Source organism: Motacilla alba, chromosome 5 (genome assembly GCF_015832195.1).
Source record: "Motacilla alba alba isolate MOTALB_02 chromosome 5, Motacilla_alba_V1.0_pri, whole genome shotgun sequence".
Taxonomy (NCBI): Eukaryota; Metazoa; Chordata; class Aves; order Passeriformes; family Motacillidae; genus Motacilla; species Motacilla alba.
The window spans coordinates 49,072,237-49,096,062 of NC_052020.1; the positions used below are offsets into that span (position 1 = coordinate 49,072,237).

The window sequence follows — 23,826 nt, forward strand, 5'->3', positions numbered from 1 at the left end:
CACTGGTGAACCACTGGAGCAGCTCGTAGTAAGCTGCTGTAGTTATTTTGTAGATTTCAGCAGATCTGTGGCTATCCTCAGGTAAACTGGTTGTCAAAAATAGTCTCTGTCTACCCCAGTGAGGAGAGGAGCATCGAGGCAATTCATCATCCTCCCTCCTTACTTCATAGACACTCACAGATGATCAGACAAACATGAGGATTAAACTGCATGTATACAGATACCTTTTGTAAAAGGAATATGGGAAGAGCAGCTTTCCCTGGAGAATATGATTGCAGCCTGACTATTTATGCCTGATAGGCATGTTGCTCCTTAATTGTAACTACACAAGGAATAACAACATTAAAAAAAAAAATAGGACAGGCAGATGTTGAAGAATTTTCTGAGAACGGCCGTAAAAATTCCAGCTACCACAAGAACTCAGTCTATGTAGCCATACTGCCATACCTATGCAGGTATAATATATAACTGGAAGCCTTTCTTCTTCACCTTTTTAACATATATGCCTAAATACATGAGCACAAACACATAACCCTGCTTATTTGGGGGATGGGAGGAGAGATGGGGCTTTCTGTTACCCCTAACATTTCAGAAATCTTAAAGGTAGAGCATGTATCTTATTCTAAGGAGTGATAACTCCTTGATTAATTACTATTCTCCTGTGCTGTTGTTTTGTTATCTGCTTGACTAATACACCTTATAAGAAAAAAACAGCTGCCAAGGAACATAGGCAATGAATGTCCCCATCTTCTAATTGTGATAACTGTGCATGGAAATCTAATTCAGGTTGGATTTTTTTTTTTTGATGTTTCTATGCCTGTCTTTTTTTTAAATTTTCCTTCTCCCTTTGCTGTGTGCACTGGGAAAGAGTGTCTAAGGAATACATTGGTTTGCATTTCTTTTTCAGTGTATGCTGACTGTACAAAGAGTTAAATATGAAATAAAGAATGAAAATAAGCACGAAAGACAACATCCGTTCTCATTTCAATTTCCTGGAAGGAAAGTGCGGTTGGGCAGATGGTGCTTTTTTGTTTTACTAACTGAAAGATCAGATGTAAATAATATACACAATATAGACTATAAAGATCATTGAAGGTGAGGATTCTGTGCACAGAGAATTGCTATACTGTGGAGAGTTTCTCATCCGTTAGTGATATGTCAAGGATTTTTTTGGTTTTAGCTTCTTAATTTTTTTTGATATTTCAGTTTGCTTACTGCACCCTCTATCTGCCTAGTCATATCTGTTTCATGCTCTATATTCCAGAAGGTTGAGTTGCATATATCTTAATTCAGGCCCCTTCCATGAAGAGCCACAATATTTGGTCTCCAGTTGAATGGACAGAGGACAGTGGCTGATAATTTGACGTCACGTGAGTCTCAATATTTCTGTGTTACTGTCTTTCTCCAAGCCCTGGCTCTATTGTGTGCTATAAGAATTTGTTTATTTTGTTGTTATCCAGCAGGATTTTTACACCTTTGGAGATCTTTAATTTGCTTTCCAGCACGGAACATTAAATGTTCTAAAAGCAGAACAGAGTTTGTGTTCTCTCATAATTAGATAAAACATTTATCAAAGGAAAAAACTCAACCTTTTCTAAAATGTGTATGACTAAATATGGCTCAACAAAGTCATAATGCTGTCTTCCTGACGGAAAGAGCAGAAAAATATACTGTGCTATGACTGGAAAGAATACTGTGGTTTCATACTCAACCAGATCAAAATAAGTGCTCTTCATTACCCCTCATGTCCTTTATTAAATTGGTGGGATTCAGACAGAAGATATTTTCATGTTTACATTGCAAGAATGCCTCTAATCAGGGCTGACAAGGTAAAAACACTTCTGTGAACATCTTGGTAGGTTATTACTTCTCTGAACCTCCCTGGTTCAGGATAACCAGTGTGGATAAACAGAGAGCTTTGGCTGCAGCTCCCGACAACAGGAGAGTTTATGACCTTTGGAAGAAGGAGCAGGCCACTCAGAAGGACTAAAGGGATGTCATGAGGTTGTGTAGGGGGAAAATTAGAAGACCCAAAGCCCAACTATAATTTAATTTGGCTACTGCCATACAAGACAATAAAAAATGTTTCTATAAATGCATCCCATCCAAAAGGAGGGATAAGGAAAATTTCCATCCTTAATTGGATGCAGGGGGAAATATAGTGACAAAGGATAAGGAAAAGGCTCAGGCAATTCATACCTTCTTTCCCTCAAACTTTAAGAGTAAGAAAAGTTATCCACAGGCACTCAGCTCCTTAAGATTGGAAGACAAGGATGGAGAGAAGAATGGAGCTCCCATAATCCAAGAAGAACAGGTCAGCAACCTGCTACACCACTTAGACATACACACGTCAATGCAACTGCATGAGATCCACCCAAGGGTACTGAGGGAGCTGGCAGAAGTGCTCACAGAACCATTTTCCATCATTTATCATCAGTCCTGGCTTACCAGGAAGGTCTCAGTTGGCTGCAAGCTAGCAAATATAACACCCATCTGCAAAAGTCAGAAAGAAGATCTGATGAACTACAGGCCTGTCGGCCTGACCTTGGTGCCAGGGAAGGTGACGGAGCAGATCATCTTCAGTGCCATCACACAGCCCATACAGGACAACCAGGTGTTCAGGCCCAGTCAGCATGGGTTTGGGAAAGACAGCTCCTCTCTTTCTAAGACAAGGTGAGCTGCTTAGTGGATGACGGAAAGGCTGTGGATGTTGTCTACCTGGATAGTGTGTCCAGGTGGCTAATAAGGTCAATGGCATCTTGTCTTATATCAGAAATAGTCTGTCCAGCACATCCAGGACAAAGATCATACTCAGCAATGGTGGGGTTCCACCTTCAATCCTGTGTTCAGTTTTGGGCCCCTCACTACAAGGAAAACATTGAGGTGCTGAAGCACATCCAGAGGAGGGAATCTAAAAGTTTGGTGAAGCACTTGTTAGGAGTGGTTGAGGGAGCTGGGGTTGTTCACCCCTGAGAAAAGAAGGTTCAGGGGGGACCTTATTGCCCTCTCCAAATGCTAGAAAGGAAGTTGTAGCCAGGTGAGTGTCAATCTCTTCTCCTGGGTAATGAGAGACAGGACAAGATGAAATGATGTCAAGTTGTGCCAGAGGAGTTTTAGATTAAACATTAGGAAAATTTTGTTCGCCAAATGGGTGGTCTAACCTTGGAACTGGCTGCCCAGGAAAGTGGTGGAGTCACCAGCCCTGAAGATATTTAAAAGACATGTAGCTGTGGTGCTTAAGGAACATGAGGTAGTGGTGGACTTGGCAGTGATATGTTAATGGTTGTGTTTGATGTTCCTAAAGGTCTTTTCCAACCTCAATGATTCTATGACACTGCAAACATAACTGCTGTGAGTTTTTTTTATTTAACAATAATTTTTCTTACTAATCTTAAAATGGGTACAGTAAAAGGAGGTAAAGAAATGTTTTCTCAATGAAAGAGTATCACTGTAATCCTCAGGAGAAATGACTCATATAAAATTATAGAACTTGCACATCAAATCAGAATGACCAGATCTGGGGAAATCAGAAGACATAGCCACTGCTTAGACTTCTGTATAAACCAAATGACTGAGGTATACCAGAGAACTGGATTAAAACTTACTTTTTAATGTTAATTAAAAATTAAATGTACACTAGTTATCTTTCTTTTTATAAAACCGGTAAGGCTGAATATAAACTATAAAACTGCTTGTTGTTTTGGGTTTTTTTTAAATTTGTCTTGATGAAAAATTTCTGCTGTTTAACCTGAGAGACCTGCTGATAGTTGTGAGAGTTTAATTGTGAGATTTTTAAATTGTTTTACAATTGTAACTACTGGACTCAAGTGCTTTCAGAAGTATTTTAGATCTCAGTATAGAAAATAATGTTTTTAGCGTGAATTGAACAAATAGAGCTTGAAATTTTGATGAATAGAAACTCTAAAATCACTGTAAACAAAGAAACTTATCTTACTTTTTAAGCCACTCCTATATTTCAGAGGCTTTAAGCACTTTTAGGGTGCTTTATTTCATTAGTGCAAGGAGTATGAAAAGAAGAACAAAAGTGATGTCTGTGATGTTACTTCTGTAATATCGAGAAAGTGAAAGAAATAAAAAAGAAAACTGAAAATACTTCACTTAGTCTTCAGTTGTACTGAAAACGAATGAATTAGTATTTGGAGAAAATATGCCACTGGAACTAAGATTTTATAGGTAAGAATTTTTAACATTAAGTTATAGGTGAGTAATAAAACAGAACAAAAATAAAAAGGAAATACTTCAGCTTGCAGAACCTCCTGCCTTATAGCTTTCTTGAAGTTTGAAAATCCCAGAGTGAGTTTTGTCTCCTCACAGATAGCTCAGTAATAAATAAAAAAAGGGGGGGAAAATCAAATAACTGAAAGCTCCAAAGAGAGCTTTTACCAGCTGAAAAGGAAATGTCAAAGCCCAGGCACTTCAGCCCAAATGCTATCCTGCACCTACCAAGAGGTTTTGGCACACTAAAGATGGGGCAGGCTTGCTGAGGGCCATGTGCTGCTAACAGGTACTGCCAGAAGGAAGTGGGGCTGAGGTGTAAGTGGTGCAGACACTCATAAACAGGCAGGGTTTCACTCAGTTGTTCACTGTTTCCCACAGTTAAAAGCTGATGGGCTTGAAACAGTTTGGGGTTGATAAGACGAGCAGTAGTTAAAAAGGAAGGAAAGGCTCAAAACACCTGGGGCCAAACCTCTATCTGCCCGTTGATCTCAACTGGAATAAAACAATATCTGCAAGCCCAAGATTTGACTCTCAGCCGCTCACATGCATTCTGAAACCCACAGAAACTGACCATGAGATATTTTTGGCTTTCCTTAGAGACATGCCCACAAAACCTTCACAAATATCACTGTCCTTATGGACAGATTTCTGTGCTTGCAAGATAGAGTTCTGTGGATAACTAAAGCATTAGCACACACTCGCACAGACACTTTTGGGTGGCACTCTAAACAGAGGAAGGCATAGACCATTTGCAAATAAAAGAGAACAATCCCAGGTTAAATTATGAACAGTTACAAGACAAAATGGAGGGAATGTACAGGCCCTGACAAGCAGTTGAGACTAAACCTGTTGAACTAGTAAGACACTGAATGTCCTGTGGCATCAGAAAGTAAAAAATCTCATATCTCATCTCCCCTTAGCTTGAAACAAACACTTCATTATGTAAACCCGAATTTTGTTCAGTGAGAGAGTCTGGATTGCCACTCTTCATTACTGCAGGAGTTGATGTAGAAGTCAACACAGTAATGCCTTTCATCTCTTGTATTATAAGAATTCAAATTCAATTTTTATTTGAAATAAAAATTTCAAGGCACAGTTACACAATGCCTTACAGTGTGGTTCTTGGTTGCCTTCATCCCTTAACAACAGTCTTAAAAAGAGATACAGAACATAAAATTAAACCCCTACTTTTTTCCCCCCAGTAGGCTGTTTCATCTTACAAACAGTAACAATTCATCATGTAAAAGTCACAACAATAGTAAGTAAAGTCTAATGAACATTTTACTCTTCCTAAAGGTTTTTTTTCTTTCTTTGGAGCACTGATATACTTAACTGTTCCACAAAATCTGGGATCTACAAGTTTCGACCAAATGGCACCTTTGCCAATAACATGCTAATATGCTGAAAGCCGTTCTTAACTCACCTACTGTGGACTATGTCACTTTTTCTTCTGCTCTCCTCAGGAGTGCAGTGTTGGACCATGGGGAACCTCACCCCTACTGTCTTAAACCATGAGCTGTGGCCTGATAGTCACAACAGTCCACCTGGTGCTTGCTGACTTCTTAGTCATTGAGCTCTGGCTTGTGCGTCTGCAGAGTGCTCTTCAAGGTTTTCAGTTTGAGGGTTTGAATATATACCATGTGTAAGTTGTTAAGTGCAATACCAGTCCAGAAATACTAACTTTGTAAACATGGCCTCTGAAATGCTGTGGTCATCGTTCCTCTACTTCTGCATATGAGCCTGACTCAGCAGCTAGTGGTTAGTCTTATGGTCAACAGACAGTTTCACAGGAAGTCCCTACTTAAGGGGACAGGTGGCCCAGTGGATGGGCTGTTCAGTTTGGTATAAAAGAAACAAAGCAGCAGAGGAAACAGAGCAACACATAAAGTGTAGGGATGGAGACATCAAAAGTAATCTGACTGGTTTATACTAAGAAAGGATTTGACAGACCTGCTGGGTTTCTACTTAATGCCAATCAAGTCTGAAAGGGACCACTTGAGCGCAGGTATTTATCTCAAACTGATTTGAATTATCCTCTCTTCTTGATTTTGAGAGTCCAGAAGAGAATACCATGAAGAGAGTGTGTTGACATTTCCTAAATAAAACAAAATTAAATCCATTCAAGTCAAGGAAATACAGTGTAGGCGATACAAGAATCAGGCCCTTTGAAATGACAAGAGAAATAGAGCTTCATCCAGGCTATATGTTCTCAGAAAATCTTTTGGGAAGTGAAAACCTAATGAATTCTTCCACATCACCCCCTTCACAGCAATTAGGATCAACAAAATGCATACAGGGAATATCATACATATTATTACATCTTTTTCTGCCTAGTCAGTATAAGCTTTATGTTACTTTTGCGACATGTTAGCTAAAGAGCAGCATTTGAGGTCAAGTCTGGATTGTCCTTTTTATTAGACTAATGCTGCACACATGAAAACTTATTCAAACAAAATTGTATCAAATTATTACCAGCACTTAAATGATCGTTGCAGAAATCACAGGAAAGAAGGATAGTGCTTACCAAAACCCCAAGAAAGTACTTCAGATTGTTTTTCTTTCATTGCCAAGCAGCGAGGGTCAAGTGAACTGTATTATTTGCAAATATCCACCTTCTCAGAATGTCACAAGCAGCCGTAGCATATCCACTAGCAGCAATTTCCACTTGGCTCTATCCAGAGGGGAGAAAATTACCAGGAGCTGCGTTGTTTATAATTCCCTCAACCCTGAGGGTAATTCTGTTCACCAATTACTTGAAATTAAAGTTAGGTAATTTGACACGTCTGTTTGATACCCGACCACAAACTCCTAAGCAAACCAAAGAGTTGGATAGTTTACTTCCATGATCTTCCACAGAATTTCATTATTGAAACCATGACAGGAAAGGAAAAATGAGAAATTGTACAGACTTGTGAATCAGTAGGGCTTGGGGGTTTTTGGTCACTGTTGCCACATTAAGAGGTCCCAATAGATCTGAGAAAGAGGAAGCTGGAAGGCAGTTTTCCTCCTGGGATGAGGGTTCCCATTTAAACATAGCGAAGATTATAAGAATCGAACAACAAGAAGCCTCCAAGTGCAGTGTTTGACAGGAAAAGAAACCTGCTTTCTTTAGCGAGATGATTTCACACCTTTTGTCTTTGCATACAGTCACAATGCTACCCAGAAAAGGATGTACACATGCAGAGAGCACCTACATTAGCTGCACTATGTGTTTTTTGATCTCTAGGGCCAGTCATTTAAATTACCTAGTTGAATCCTGAGCCGGGTTATATCTAGACTTGGAATTTTAAAGTCAGGCACACCTGTTAAACATTTTATTGGTGATGAGTCTGTGCACACTCCATTTCTGTATCTCTTTGTGAGTAATGCATTGGCTGCCAGGTACTGTGACTGAACTGCATGACTCACTCCATGGATTCGTTTTACAATCTGGTGAAACCAGAGGCTGGTAACACCTATCCTTTGTAAGAACTTTTTACATGTTGTAATTCTACAAATGAACACTTTCTTTTTTTTCTTTTTTTTTTTTTTTAATACAAAAGATTACACTGGTGAATTTTAAAAAAAGTACAAGATGACTCAAAATTTATTCATGTTATACAGAGCTGTGTACTAAACTGTTCAGCCTAACATGTATGAAATGAGCCTGGTTCTCATTTCCATCAAGGTATATCAAGACTTATTTCAAACCATTCATTATCCTTAAACATTATAAAACAAGTGAACAAGAAATGCAGAGGTACTATCTTTTCATAGTGAGAAGACTTGATTTTTAATTGTGGAATCTCATTCTTGTTGGCATAGCTTCTTATTTGGAATGTTTAGTGCCAAATAAGTAGCAAGTGCTTTATTTTTTAAATCTGAATACGATTACCCTATTCAGCCATATTCTGCATTTCATTTTTATTATAAAAGTTGTTCGTTGTCCAATTTCATGCTGAAAAACTATAAAAGTCCATTTTGACTTCGCTACAGCAGAACTAAAAGATTTTTTTGAACTAAGATTAAATTGATATACCTTGAGCTTCTGTCATTGTAATATGACATTAGGAGCATAGTCAAATACTGGTTTTGACTATAAGTGTCCTACTAAAGTAGTAGTCTACTGCAGAGTGCTTTTTGATGTATCAAAGAACTGGTACTATCTTTCAACAGCATTCATATTCTGCTATCATCAAGGCAAAGTAATAGCAGGACTAAAGCATGATCTTTTTTTACAGCTTCTAGAAGTCAGTGCTATAAGGGATTGCCTAGCCTTGCATTAGGTATTCATGTTTAAATGAGCCACAGATAGGCTCTCCAATCTACAGTCTCCATTAATCAGATTTTATCCTTTTGTCTTTTATTTTTTTGATTCTTTACCCTCTTCCCTGCTGCTATTGCTATAGCTTCCCTAATGACAGGCCAAGTAATTTATTTTTCCCTTTCTATCTTTCTTTTCCTAAAGTTGTGATACTCTTACTAGTATAATTCACAAACATTTCTGTGCAATGCTGATGGCCATGACTCCATCATTCAGTGAGTAAATAGCATTTTACTTTATTATCTCTCAAACATGTGATCTCTCATATAAAACGACCTAACTTAAAAGACTGGTGTTTGTTTTTCAAAATGTCTTTGTTAGTGGAAAAAAATGTCTTTGAACAACTCTTAATATTTGAAGTTCTGTTATGATTAGTTATATGGCTCACAAAAAACACAAAAAACAAAGAGCAGCATTAGTACTGAAGAGAATAGAGCTGGAAAGTACAGTGAATTGTCAAAGGCCAGTGAGATGTCTAAGACAACATGTGAGAGGTTTTTGCTTATTTTTTTTCTTTTTTTTTTTTCCTGTGATACTTTTTTTTCCCATTTTTATTCTGAAAACAGCCAGATTTCCTCCTAGGAATAGTGGAACAAATCTTGACTTTTTGAGTTTTTCCTTTGTGCTTATCTAGGACAAAATGTAGAACTCTACATTCACAGAGCAACAGGAGAGAACTTCTAAAGGTATTTATTTCCAATAAATGGAACAATACATTTGTTTTGATATTGTTAAATTCGTTCAGTAGAGTAAAAAATTTCTTACTGATCAGTTTGAAATATTGAATATATATCTGATCTAAAATGTTAATACAGAATAAAATACAAATGTTAAAAGGATAAATTTGGAAGACAAAAGCAGAAATTAATTATTTTATTTTTATATTAGTCACTGAAATGTTTCCCTGAAGAAATCATTAAAATCAACATGTTCTTATGAAATATTGAAAAGAACACTCTTCTGAAAACAATTTTTTATCAAGTCTCTGCAGAAAACAATGCTTTTCCATTATTTTTTATCATAAATTCATGAAAGACATCGCTAATATATATTTGTTGCTAATGGGAAGAGCCAGTTTGACTCTTTTGGGAACAGTAGGTCCTCCCCACAAAGCAAACAGGTAATAGGATTGTGTAGCCATCTTCAAAAGTTCTCTTCTATGTATGGGGATGTTTTAAAACTGGACCAACAAATAGTGCAAAGTTCAGTAGCTATAATTAGGGAAAGATCCTAATGTCTTCTCCTTCTAAATGCAGTCTGCAGGGACTATAAGGGGGCCCCAGTAAAAGTGTGTATATACTGTAGATACTACAGGGGCAACATGAAATGAAATAAAAAAAGACAAAAAAAAAAAAAAAAAGAAACCTAAGTGGGAAAAAATTACTTTCAAGAACAAGTGGAAGGCAAAGTTTTTTATGTTAAACTGTTCTCCCATTGAGAGTCACCAAATGGAGTTATCAAATGGACAGACTTCATCTGCAGAAACTGTTAAAACTGATGGAATTTTACTGCTGGTCAGTAAGGTGAACTCAGGGATTGAGAAAGCTGGTTCATCTCTAAAACCACAATTCCCTGACATCTGAGGAGGTCAGCCAGCACAATACAGAACAAGGTCTTGGAACACTTCACACAGGTTTGTTTCACTTGCTCCTTTCGGTGTCAGAGAATAGCTGGGATCCATTCATGCTGAGTCAGTTTACAGTGCCTATGCATTATGAAACACTTCCTCAGCTACCCAGCTTCTTCCACCCACTTTTAGATGCACAGACTGAGTTTTCCAAAATTCTTCCTTGTTGTCACACTGAATCGTGAGCATAAGAAGTACAGGCCCGAGCAACTCATAATGTGCACATAATAGCAGTGGTTCTAGATACTGTATTCAGTGTAATAATAGTGTTGATTGCTGATACTGGCTCAGTTGATACTGTATGTTGCCAAAATTTGTTGTCACACCAGAAACAGGAAGAGAAAAATTGGGAAGAGGTGTGAAGAGAGAACCTTCTGTCCAAATTCAAATCACATAACGCTATTATCAGTGGAGAATAGCAGTGAGAGACTAAATGGATCTGCTAAGGCAGAAATGACCAGAGAGGGATGTTGGGCTGCACTTCTCTGAATGGTGCTGCTTCTGCAGCTCACATTCCCTAAGTTATGGCCCATGAAAGTGAAGACATGATGGCCTGGTCCCACTCTCCTGATTCACACTGTTCTCACATGCAGCCCTATTTTGCCTGCATAAATAGGAAGGAATTTCCAATTCCATGGAGATACTACAAGTTTAGTCATGAAGATAATTAAGTCCTTTGGGCTTGAAATACCCAAATATTTCATACTTGAAAGAAATTCAGATATGGCTCTGAATGTCTGGACTACTGCCATCTAAACAATTTGGATTCATTTGAGGTTTAATATTCGCTCCAAATTCCTCTTCACATCAATTAATCATTCAGATATTTACTCTTCTTATCACCAGTGTTATAGAGTGGCTAGAAATTCTGAGTAAGATACTATATAACCTAGTTCTGCTGACACACAAAAGCCAGCATAACAGTCTTAAAAATGTCAAATCTAATAAGGAAAGATTGGGGTGGGGGGGAAATAAAAGTGGAAAGAAGTTTTATTATTGACATCCTTTTCCAAAAGATAATAGAAATAGTAACTTGTCCAAAACACCTCACCTCACAGAATATCAGTGGTAGAGCTGAGGAAGGGCTCTATGATTGTTGTCTGTCTCCCAAGCCAGCAGGAGACTTAGTCAGCAGATTGCCTTATCCCAAATATTTTGCAGGAAAAATTATTTCTTACTGTTATTGCTCACTGCAGTTAAATTAAAAGATATCTAGCCTTTCCAGAATTTTTAGAATTCAACTATGAAACACAAATAAATATAGTCCCTCTAAATAATGGACATTAATGGGATGCTAGCTCAGGTCCTACGGAACTTAGAGAAATGTAGGTACCTTCTGGTACTGCTGTGGTGGTCAGATAAAAAGGACCTTGATACAGAAATAGTGACACTTGCTTGAACTCAGGCATAAATGTCTAGAGATCTTTGAAACGAAATAGAAAGGCAGATAAAGAGCTGCATTTATCTCCAGGATCAGAGAGCCTCTGGGAGTTATCTGTCTGACCCATAGTTTTATCTAAATTTGTAATTTCACATATATTTCTAAGTAAAATAAGTGGGACTCATTCTTAGGGCTTCTTATTGAATTTATGAGTATATTTTTAATTAATAAATATCAATAATTTTCTTAAAATTTACCTGATAGTAACACTGTCTTGATTAAATCTTACTTTCTGTTTTGTTGTTTTGTCGCTAAGAATTCAGAAAATCAGATGAAGATTCTGAAAGTAGAACTGCTACAATTGCAAATATATTTAAAAGCTTCACTTTCTTTCCTGAGGTCTGACTTTTGTGTCTGTAAGTGTGTGTGTCAGTAAAGGGGAAGGCGGAGAGTTCAACATGACCTGCGGTAAATACTACCAAACGAATTGTAATTACCAGCTCTGATGAGATAACAAGAGCGATTGAACCTCACCTCCCAAAACTGTATTAGTTTGCTTTTGTTGATGCTGTTGTAAAAAAAAATCTTGTTTTGCTGACACTTCAGAAATGATTTTGACAAGTAAAAAGATACTGTCTTTGCAAGGGCAATTTTGGATTAAATTTAATCTGTTTTAAAGAGCCGAGGTGAAACAGTAAAGAAAAAAAAAATGCTGATGAAGATTCTGCACTGAATTTGACTTATTTTGAAAATTTTGTATTAGTGCTGTACCTGAAATAGAGTACAAAGATCTTCAGCTTTCCTCAAGACACTGCAGAAGTGAGGAGATGACTTAAGAAGACATAAAATGCAGCAAAACAGAACATAATTGTCATGGGGCAGGGATGAGGGGTGTGGGGTGGGAGGCGGGTAAGGAAAAAAATATTAAATTAACTTTGTCAAAAATTCATTAAACAGCTCTGATAGCAGTTACCTATCTTGTGGCAAGCACATTCCTGATGCTGGGCGCAGGATATTCCCATCCAGCCTTGGAAGGTCCTTATTAAAAAAGTAGAAAGGATGGGAGATGCAAATTATGGTTTATATGCACATAAGTACTTAAAATAAAAGTTCTTCTAGCTTAATACATCAGAGTGCTGCTTTTATGTTGATTTGTATTGCCTGTGATTGGAAATAATTGTACTAGTGTATATACTAGCATGATACTGTTTGATTAATTTTAATTTATTACTGACAGTGAATGTGGATATTGGTGTGTATGCACCTGTTAAAATACTGTATTTGTGTTACTGCATCCAAATATTTTTGGATGAATAAAATAAGCCCTTTCTGCAGCATGATTTCAAAACCTGAAGTGAAACTTGATTCAAATTTTCTTGTGGACTTAAGGCCAAGTCTGAGCTAACTGAAGCCTGGATACTTTTCAAACCTATCTTTGTCACATGGCAAACATAAATAACTGAAGTGTAGCTTTCTCATTCAAACACTTTTTTCAGCCCTCTACAAAATGCCTAAAGTAGGTACAATGGAAAATGGATGAATCATTTGCCAGCTCTCTTTTTCTTTTTTTTTTTTTTACTTTCCCATAGTCTAAATTTTAGTCCCAAACTAATACAAATCCATATTTTACTCTTAATCAATGTAAAACTAGAATGACTGAAAGGTATAATTTGGATCACTTGTATTTAAGACTCCCAAATGAATACCTTTCAATTTTTTTACATAGAAGAATCTTCTGAAGTGCTGTGTGATTCAATTTTCTCTCTCTCAAAAAAAAAAAAAAAAAAGGAATAAAAAAAGAATTCGAACTTGAAATTATCAGCACCATAGAAAGAGGTAAGAGAATGTCTGTGTCATATATAGTTATTTACATTACTTGCTTATCCTCCTAGTCCAGACATTAACACCTTGGTTTTGATGGATATTTTTATAATAATTTCCTGCTTCTCTAGTTTCTCTTTCAGTAATATTTACCTAATTCACTATAAAATGAAAGTATAAGACAAAACCTCAAAGACCTTAGAAAATACTGTCCAGTAGGTTAGCAACTGAAGGGATTCTCTCTCCTTAAAAGATTAAATATGCCCAGTTAATTCCTGTGACTGTAAGCAGAGTCCTGCTGGTTTTGAACTAATCATTTGCAAAATTGGAGGTTTTGAACTAATCATTTGCAAAATTGAAAAAAAAGTAACACAGGAAAAAAAAAAAAAAAAGGTTTCTGGTAGGTGAGCCACAGCAGGGCAATTAAGATGATATGGCAGAGGTAGACATCTGCTCCTAGACAGATACAGTTCCACTGATGCTATCTATAGCTGCAATCCTTCTGAGAGATAAACAACACGCGAGAGCAACGCACAGAAGGAAATGCCACACTGAGAAAGTGGTGATCGTGTGGCCCCTGTGGTCTGAGAGAGAGGGAGAGAGGTAGCAAGAGAAAAGGGGAGGGGTGCCATGGGGGGCACATGCAGATGACAGCAGTCATAGGACAGGCATGCATCAAAATGCACAGATGAGAGTTGTGTGAGAACTGACACTGGAGGGGAGCAGAATTGCAGCAGAGATGAAAGCACAACAAGACCAAAGGAAGAAAGAGGTGGAAAACCCCTTTTTAAGATCTAGACAGAAAGTTAATCTAGACTAAAATTAAAAAAAATAAAAGAAAGAAATCATTAGTAGATGATTTATTCTCTCAGGTTTGAAGGCTTGAAGGGTTTTTCAGAATTTCAAGCTCACATTCAGGTTGCTTACCAAGTTAATCTGAGCTATGCAAGTAGATGATTCCTTGCTGCTGTTTCATATTACTCTCACAGAGATGCTCAGACACAGCAGAGGTAGTATTCCTCTTTCCCTTGCTGACAGGCACAGAGAAAGCCTAAAGGAGGATGTGATATCTACTACAAACAAACCCTCAAACCACGGATGGACATTGTTTGATTTAGGAAAGACTTGAAGCAACAGTACACTACACAGCATGCTCCATGACCTCATTGGACACAAGTTTTCTTAAGGTATATGGCCTTCTCTGGCCATGCCACTGATTCTTCATGTCACTTGTTGTTGGGTTCTTTGTGAGGAGAATTTGGTGGTTCTTTGATGCCGGGGGTTCAGAGTCCCACCAAAACTGAGGGAGCATCCTTCCTCTCTATAGCTAGCTTTCCTAATGGCAAAAAGATTTAGCATTCAGTTGACTTAAGAAATTCTCCCAATTTCAGAAGCTGTCTGGAAAACTCACAAGAATTTGAGGCCAAGCCGTTTGCAGAGAATCACTGTTCAGAAACAAATGCAGAAATATCCTGCTGAGGGCAGGTCCTCTGGCTCCTGTGCTGTGCTGTCTTCCACTTCTGCGCTAGACCTGGGGCTTAGTTTACATCAGCAGAAGCTGAAGAACCGAAACACCAAAGTGTCATTCTGTCTCATGTTGGAATCTCAAACCCATAATGACAAGTTTTCATAATGTCTGTTATTATAATTCTTCAGCCTGGTTACCCTGTGGTCTCATCCTGTAAAAAAACTGTTTCTTTTCTCTGTCTGTGAAGAGAAAAATATCTAGCAGAAGAGCTTAATGTAAAATCAAAAGGTGGAGTGAATCACAAGCTCTCATGCAATATTGTGCTTTGGAGAGTTTTTAAATTGCTATTTCTGAAAGCTTCTTACCCAGGAAAACCTGACTCTGAAATGTACTGTTTATCTTAAGATGGTAGAACTGGACTTAATGCCTTTAACAAGCAATTCTCTTAAGGCCAGATTTTGCTATCCTGACTCAGTTCATACCCCAGAGAGGATGATGAATTTAGATACTTCTTCTGTCCACTAGATGCTCATAAACAGACTCATCTCCAATGTATTCATTAGGGAAAAATGTGCAAGGCTTCCTGTTTGCTTAACTGCACTTTTGTCTTCCTTATTCTTCACAGAGTGAGCATGAACGTTCAAGTGATGCGGCTGTTGTTGATTACTTATCTGGGGCTTTTTTAGATTCTTACTTTTCATTCTAGATCTTTTAAATGTCACGCTCACACATGTAAGCATCAAGATTTCTTTCTGAGATATGTATTCCGGAAAAAAAATATTTTCAGGATATTTTCAGGAAGTGGAAAAAAACCTTAAGTGTAGGATTCTAGTCTACATGACTCGAGAAACTTATTTTTTAAATATAAGCATGAGATTGGATCACTAATTTATTGAAATTTCCCCTAGATCTGCATAAAATTATCAAAACAGTAATGGGAACAGTATCAACAAAGAACTAAACTTTTCTATTAAGGTGTGTGTAATGCAAAATTTCTGCTATTATTCATTCTGCATTTCCAGTAACTATTTCAATTATTTGGGGCAGCCAAAAAAAGGTCTGATCATTTGAGTTTCTCACGTAAAGCTATCATTTTGGAGAATGGGGCTTTCCTCTTTTGGAACATCTAAAACAAATGCCTATCCATAGAGAATGTCAGCTCCTAAGTTAGTGCTCTGCATAGTCTTCTAGTGCCCAGAAATTATTACATCAGAGGGGAATAATTTCTGGACCGTAGAGGTGATAATGTAGCTTTGTTATTTCCCATTTATTGACTCTTGATGAATGCATTTGGTGTGCTTAACCCTGCAATATATTCTTTATGTATAACTATTTTGATTTTATTACTCTGTTTCTGTTTTTCTACCTTTTTTTTGTATTTTGAAAAAAATATTTTAGTATAGTAAATTAGGCACCCTTTCTTTCTCCCCAATTCCTTTTCTTATTGCAGAAATATATCTGACTTTAAAAAAATCACATAAATAACTTAAGATTATTTTAAATGTATTTTTTTGTATATTGCATTATTTGATTCTAACCCACTGAGCAACTTTCACAGAGCAGATTGTCGTTGTGGCTATATTTTGCCTTTTTGCTGCAGTCTATCACTTGAAAGTGTGTCCCTCCCCCATCCCAGCTCTGCGTTGCAAGCTTTTTTTATCTTTTCTACCTTGCTGGAGGCATTATTAGGGCAGCTCACCTTTGACCAAATGGGCAGATGAACATTCATCCTCTGGAGCCAGTACTAGTGCTGTTTGGTAGATCAGCTCTCAAATGGTACTGAACTGTGACCTCTTCTTCTGTTCAAAGACTAAATACATAAACTTGAGTTTCCATTGGTGCCAAGCCTGGGAACCTGAGCTGCTCCCTAATCCCAGGTCTCGCAGCCAGCAGCACAATGGGCAGCTCACCATGCCAGCCGGCCAGCCTGAAAGAATGTCTTTATTCTCTCCTCCTCAACAAATTGCTTATTGTTTGGCCCACAGGCTGCTAGACCTTGTGAACTGTCCAAAAACTTTATTGCTTTTCTGTGAAAATTTCTTCTCTTTTCCCTCTGATTTTGCTTACAAATAAAATTAGCTCCTATTTTCATGTCTAAATAATCAAATTTTAAAATATGTCTGCCTATTTTAATTTTTTTTTTTTTGCAGAGTATGTCTGCCTCTTGGAAGCCTGTAGGAACCACAGAAAAAATACAAGCCCTGCAGGTTTAGTCTCTTTAGAAAGAAGTCTGTGGAAATGCGAAGTATTACTAGAATGAAGTGCTCTATATTACTGAGAGAAAAACTCAGTAAGCCAAAATCTTAAGAGCATTCTGAAGTTTCCAAAGATATGTACCATTTTTTTTGCTCTTGGCATCATCTTCGCTGTGGCTACAATGTGCTCGTTTTATAAAGAGTGACCACAGGACAAAACACCTATTTGGGGCCATTGTGTTTTGGAGTTGTTCAGGGGTAGTTGCCTTCAGAGGAAGTTAAAGCAGAGTGCCTAAGTTGATGTATTATTTATCTCTCAAGGTATTTCTGGAAGCACCTTTTGTTTTCAGCAGAAGTTTCTGGGAATGTGATTGCAGGATAATTGTTGTGCAATCTGGCACTAGGCAGAGCATTGGCAAGGTAAGGCTGATATTTCAAAATTCAGCCAGACCTACCCTGGGAAAATAAGAGCTTCACAGGTGTGACCCCAACATATGAAGAGAGAAATTGCTTCGTAAACATGGCCAAAAAGACAGGACTCAGACCATCCCTGTTGCTCTTCCTCATCTCAGCAAACCTGTGCTGAGACATTCACGTGTTCAGTGGGCAATAGTGTCCCTGTCTGGAGATAGGGAACTACGAGAGGAATGTCCTTGTAACCAGTAAGATCGGTTCTGATCACTTGGAGAGTGCTAATTAAGATCAGTTTAAACACTCATGCAGCTCTTAATCATTTTTGCACACATTGTTGAGAAAGACGAGTGAAGTGCTCAGCTTTCTGGAGCCACACATAGCTCTAAGAATCATAAAAATGTCTTAAAAGTGCTAGTGTGTGTGTGTGTGCGTGTGTATATATAAAAAAATTTAATACTCTTTCAAGTATGAGTATGGCAGCACAAGAGTAGAAGAATTGCAAAACTTAAATGTCCACATTAAACTGATATATGGTACATACCAGATGATATATATACTGCCTTATTGTTCAGTTGTGGCTCAGGAAGCTAAATGCATAATATAAGATGTATGTATAGTCTAAGGGTCAAACTCTGTCAGTTACACGAGTGTAAATCAAGAGCAATTGCTCCGAAGTGACTGAAGTTTCAGTACCCTGGATTTACACAAGTGTTGCTGAAAGCAGAATATGAGTCAATACATGTCATCAATACAGCTGAGTTAGTGGCACTGAGGGAATTTTATGATATGCATGCACCTAAATCCTTCACTTTTTTTTTTTTTTTTTTATGTTTTATACTATTACATTTTATGTTTCAAATTTTGTCTATGTGTTTAAAGGAATAAGGGACTCAAATCCTGATTCTGTAAGTGAAATGTCCCCTTCCCTCATCTAGCAAATTTTCTCAGTCTTGCTTCATAACAGTGGGATAGACATCTCATGTTCATGGAAGGATTACTTCCCTGACTTACATTTAAGGCCAGTCTTAGTTTTTATAAATGCATAATTCTGAACCCCAGCAGAACGTTGCTAGGCTGGCTGGCTGACTGCATGCAGAAATGCATCCTTGTCATTTGCTCCATTCTGTTAGCAAGTGTACAGATTGTCGTAGGTCCAGGAGGCAAAGTTTCCTAGGCATGTAGAAAGCAGGATCTGGATGCTTCAGGAAGAATTGTGGAGCTGGTAGCAGTCAGTGGGTATGGACAGCTGGCAGCTAAAGACAAAATCAGCTGTTATAAAAGATCACAGGACAATTTTCTTGACTGATACATTCTGAAATTTTTATTGAGAGGTTCAAGGAAAAAAAAAAAGGCTATACATGGGATGCTACTTGGAAGATATAGTGCAAAACAAAGAGGTATAAAACCTCATATTCTGTTGGGGAACGAGCAGAGTACCTGTCAGATATACCTGGTCTTCAATGACCTTATTTTACATGGAGAAAGAATATATGATTTTCTGGGTTGAAAGGAGGTTTTTAATTCTGAAAGGAGGTTATATGTTAAATATATGGTAGCAGTCTATTCAATAATAGAAGTCAAGTCCCTTACTTGGGAAGGCAGAATCTGGTATTCTATCACATAAAATAATGTCATTTCTCTAACATACTTTTAAATTGAATGTGTTATTTTAAATCACTTTTTTATTATATTCTTGAATACCTAGAAAGATTAAAAAGCTCAAAAGGAGATCCCTCAGTATTCACATAATCAAAAATGGCTGAATTAATTTGATACATATAAAAAAATAAAATAGCCATTTCAGATTACAATGATCAACTGTGGGGGCTTACCACTTCAAAAGAAGCAGAACAAACCTCCATGTGTGCTCAACACACACACACACTCCCTTATCCAGTTAGAACAATATGTAGGTATGGATTTGGTGAGATTGTTTGATCCCAAAAGGATTCGTATAAGAAAAACTTCTCTTTCAGAGAAATGATCTCTCTAGAGACTGATAGTGATGATACAATAGGCTGGAGTTGCTATTATTAAAAAAAAAATTACTACTTTTTCTGACTATGTTTCTTTTTTTTCCCAGTGGGATTCTGATTCCAGACACTCAACTAGCCTGATATCCACTGGGAAAGTGATGACACCATAAATTATTTAAAGGTTTGAAAACCACAAGAACTACTGTATATAACCAGATTGGATTGACTTTTAAACTCTTTTGATTAATAATACATAAAGCCTTAGATATGTGAATTGGTTGAGTGCTAACCTGTTAACAAAAGGAATAGAAGGGATGAATTCTATAATTTCTCATAAGTTATTCTACTTAACATATTGGCCAAACAAAACAAACAAATGGACAGCTCTGCCTTAGTCTTAGACCTTTAATGCATCATCAATATTTGATGACTACCTAATGTCTCCATATATCTGGACAAAGAAGATAATTTGATCACCTGGCTTCCCAATTTAAAATTTCCAAAATGCTTTCTCCTACATTCATCAAAACACATAAATAGAAAGTAGATGCAGTTTCAATATCCTGGTTTGGTTTTTGCTTTTGTTTTGTTGGGTTGTTTTGTTTTTGGTTTTTTTTGAGTTTCATTTTTAACATTGCTAACTACTTACAAGAGAAATTTTTTTTTTCAGTCTTCTGCAATAAATGGGGCTAGAATTTCCTAAGTTTATGATATTTGTCCTCAGCAGAAGGATGAGAGTAGATATGTGTGATGCATGGGACAGATTTCATGTTCTACCCTTCCACTGCTGGCTCTGTTTTAATTATTTCCCAGGTCCCCAAGTTTCGGTCTCTTTCATGCTGCTTTGGGTGGACCTCAAAGAGAAATGTTGTTCTTTTCTCTTCAAGTACAGATGAAGATGCATGGGACAGCCTGCATTTCTAAGAAACAAGAAATCGCTACAAGAGAGAGACTGAATACTTTTCTTCCAGGTTGCCCAACCTGTGCTTCAAGACACAGGGTATCCAGGGTGACTTCAGTATGATATGTTAGTTTACACTAATAAATGCTGTATTTTCTGGGCAGTAGACAGGTATTATCCCTCTGGATTATTTTCTATTATCCCATCTGAAGCTTGACTCCCTTAGACATAGGAAAAATAGGAAATAAATCTTTATTGTTTTCTATTTCATCATTCCTGTGTACTAATCCTTTAATCATGTAATTCAACTCTCAATTTCCTTCTGCACCAGACACTGCCTTGCCTTCAGATGCATTGTCCAGACACAGAAACTCTGATCAATTTTTTTTGCCTCTTGACATGCCCTCAGAGCCATCTCTTCTTGCTCCCCTTAACGACATATATGTGTGGTTTTCCATGTCCCATTTTCACATATTAAAGCTTCTGTACTAGCAAGCAAAGTGCCATCCATACTCTGGCCTGGACCACCAAAGAATACCTCACCTTGTTTTTAAAATGTTAAAATCTATGTGAGATTAAACAGTGCATAAAGGAAAAAAAACCATTTCAAATCAAAGGCACACCCCAAACTTTTTTTCAGTTCCTCTTCCTTGATTTGATTAATTATTTTGGTGTGAATTTCAATGGATGTCATAAGTGAAATTCAAATTCATTTATCATAATATGAACAAAATTAGAATCACATTCCAGCTCTGAGAAAGAAATAAGGTTCAATCTCTTAGTAAAATACAAACTACAGAAAATTTTAACAGCTCACAAATTATACCTGAATTAGATTTCAGTTATGATATTGGTAATGAAAGTAAATTATTTATCAACATTTATTAAATCTTTATGGTTTCCATCACCTGACTTTCATATACATAATTACTATGTGGAATCTGTTACCATATTCTGTTTCCCTTTCTCACTTTAAATTTCACCCGATTAGTTCATAGCTCCCTAAAATATAATGGAAGTATAATCACATGCTTTTAAAAATCATAAGAATCTCACCTATAGTTAATTTATATCCACATCTTTTTTTCCTTATACCTGCCATATCAATAACAGTGTAGGCATATTACTTTGCTAGCTGTCATGATTGTGTACACCACTTGAACAATCATTCCCATTCTAAAATAAAATTCTAGCTAGCATTATTTTCTTAGGCATTTTAAGATCTAACCAGAGCACTGAGACCAGCATATGACTTAACTAGAATAGCAAGTATGTTTCCCATAGTATCTTTCAGCTGTCATTAAAAAAAAAAGAAATCCACATTTGTTTTCTTTTCCATCTGGGATTATGTGACAAAATGATCTCCTGCATCTAATCAATTATTTTTCTTCTATATCTTTTGCATTTTCCTGCAGAACTATTTGCAAGTGTAACAGGAAGATCCTTTAGAGATAATCTGGTGATTATTGCAAATTCAACCTTGGATGCTGTAGGCATTAAAAGATGAAAATTGCCTGAAGTCCACTGTTGTACAACAAATCTGTACCTCTGGACTCCTGTCCTGAGGTGAAAATGCAAACCAGAGAGATATTTAGAATCATTTTGACAGTTCATAAAATTAAGCAGGGATTAGGGATTCTCTCAGAAATAAATAAATAAAAAATATAATGCCACAGGGCCCAAACAATGTTAATCACATCTCCTTGCAACAGGTATTACTGCAACCCACTTTTGAGAAGAAAAATAAGTTATATAATTATTTCTGGCATGTATTAAGCACTGATGATGCCAATTTAAAAATCTGAGGAAGTTAAATTTAATACAAATATGTATGATACATACACATACATGATTAATGTTTAAAATAACCATTCATTATAAGTTTATACAGTTACAGGTTCCTATAAAAATGTTGTATATTTGTGTATTCTATTTCCTTCTCAATTTTATGGATTATCCCTGATAATACAAACACTTGAATGTATGCTTAACTTTACATAATGAGAATGTCTTGCTGATTTTAGGATAACTCTTGATCTACATGAATTTAAGCAAAAGTCTAAGAGTCTACTGGGAATGTAATCTGTGGTGCCAGTCATTTGAAACACACATTTAATAAGAAAAGAATTGAAATAACTGCAGCAGACACAGATGACTTTGTTTCCTGCTGTGTTGAAGACAGGTAAGCAGCGAACATGGCTAAAATAATTCATAACAGAAAACTGTGCAGCTGCACAAAAATACATTCGGGGTGAGCACGGAGTTTTACAGTTACCCTCCCAAAATTCCCCTCCCACTTCACAGGCTTTTTAGTACAGTTAAAAATATCTCATTTTCTTTTTCAAAACTGAAAGGCAACATTGAGATACTAAGCAACTGTGCTAGTCCACTTACAAGAGCGCATAAACTTTCCTTTCTGGATGAAAAGAACTTTATGAAAATGCATTAGCACAGATTTTATAATTAAATTTTATTAGATTAGTGTCATGTTTCAATATATTTGGAAAATATTCAAGTTAATTTAGCATTTTTTAACAAACTAAAAGTCCAAAATAGAACTGGCTGCATTGCATTAAAAAAATGAAAGCTTAGAAATACTTTTCAGGTTTGACTAGATGTTAAAATTTTAGTTACTGAATTTTAAACATATTTTTTAATGATGTAAATACTTCTTTGTAATAGATGTTTACAAATTTCCTGACTCAAAACAGAAAAAAGAATCATTCTTTACATAGTACAGTTTAGGCATATGAATTATAATTAATTTCCATCTTTAAAAAATTCTTCTGAAAATTATTTTTCATCCCTCTTTACTCCAGAATGCTGACTGGAGCTACGATAATACATCACACAAATGTTGATTTAAATATTTAAACAAATTCACTTACTTTGGATTTACATCCCCTTTGGGCTCTACTTTCCATGAACACTCTGATAAATAAACTTACTGTAAGGAGGATCTGCTGGGATGACAAATTATAAACAAAAATTGAGGAATACATGTGGGATATGAATTTTTGAATTCTAATCATCAATTGTTGCACTAGCAATTAAAGCTGACTGGAGGACAATAATTCCATGCTACATTAATTTTCAAGACTTCATGTCTTCGTGTCTAGTTTTGTTTGGTTTGCTTTTGTTTCTTTTCCTGGAGAAAATGATGTAACAGCCAGGGACACTAAAAGACCCAGACTGAAGTCTTTTCCCAACTTGAATCAAAAATTACTCATTTTCACCACTGATTTGTAGATGTGATTACTCAGACTTAGCTAGAGGAGGAACATAATCCTGGGCCTTTTGTGTCCAAGGCCACTGTTAAACTACAGGGTTGTAAGCAAAGCCAAGAAGTCTATTTTGCTCCTTCTCATTCTCCAAAATATTTCCATTCAGATGAATTACGAATGTAGCTTTCAGAGCTGAAAGGGCTGAGATAAACTTCTCCTGTCCAACATGGGGGTATTCAATAATCGCCACTCCCGAGCTGAGGCTGTGTTCCCGCCC

At 36.8% G+C, this 23,826-nt stretch overlaps 1 long non-coding RNA gene across 2 annotated transcripts; it reads left to right on the forward strand.

Moving 5' to 3' along the window:
- Nucleotides 1-1,109: 1,109 nt before the first annotated feature.
- On the forward strand, nucleotides 1,110-22,588 carry LOC119702021. 2 transcript variants are annotated; one of them, XR_005257225.1, is made up of 4 exons: nucleotides 1,110-1,370; nucleotides 15,748-15,814; nucleotides 16,990-20,451; nucleotides 22,350-22,588. It is a non-coding gene; the product is annotated as an uncharacterized LOC119702021 (long non-coding RNA). The 2 variants fall into 2 exon arrangements; XR_005257224.1 differs by lacking the exon at nucleotides 22,350-22,588 and having other exon boundaries at nucleotides 16,990-20,580.
- The last annotated feature ends 1,238 nt before the right edge of the window (nucleotides 22,589-23,826 follow it).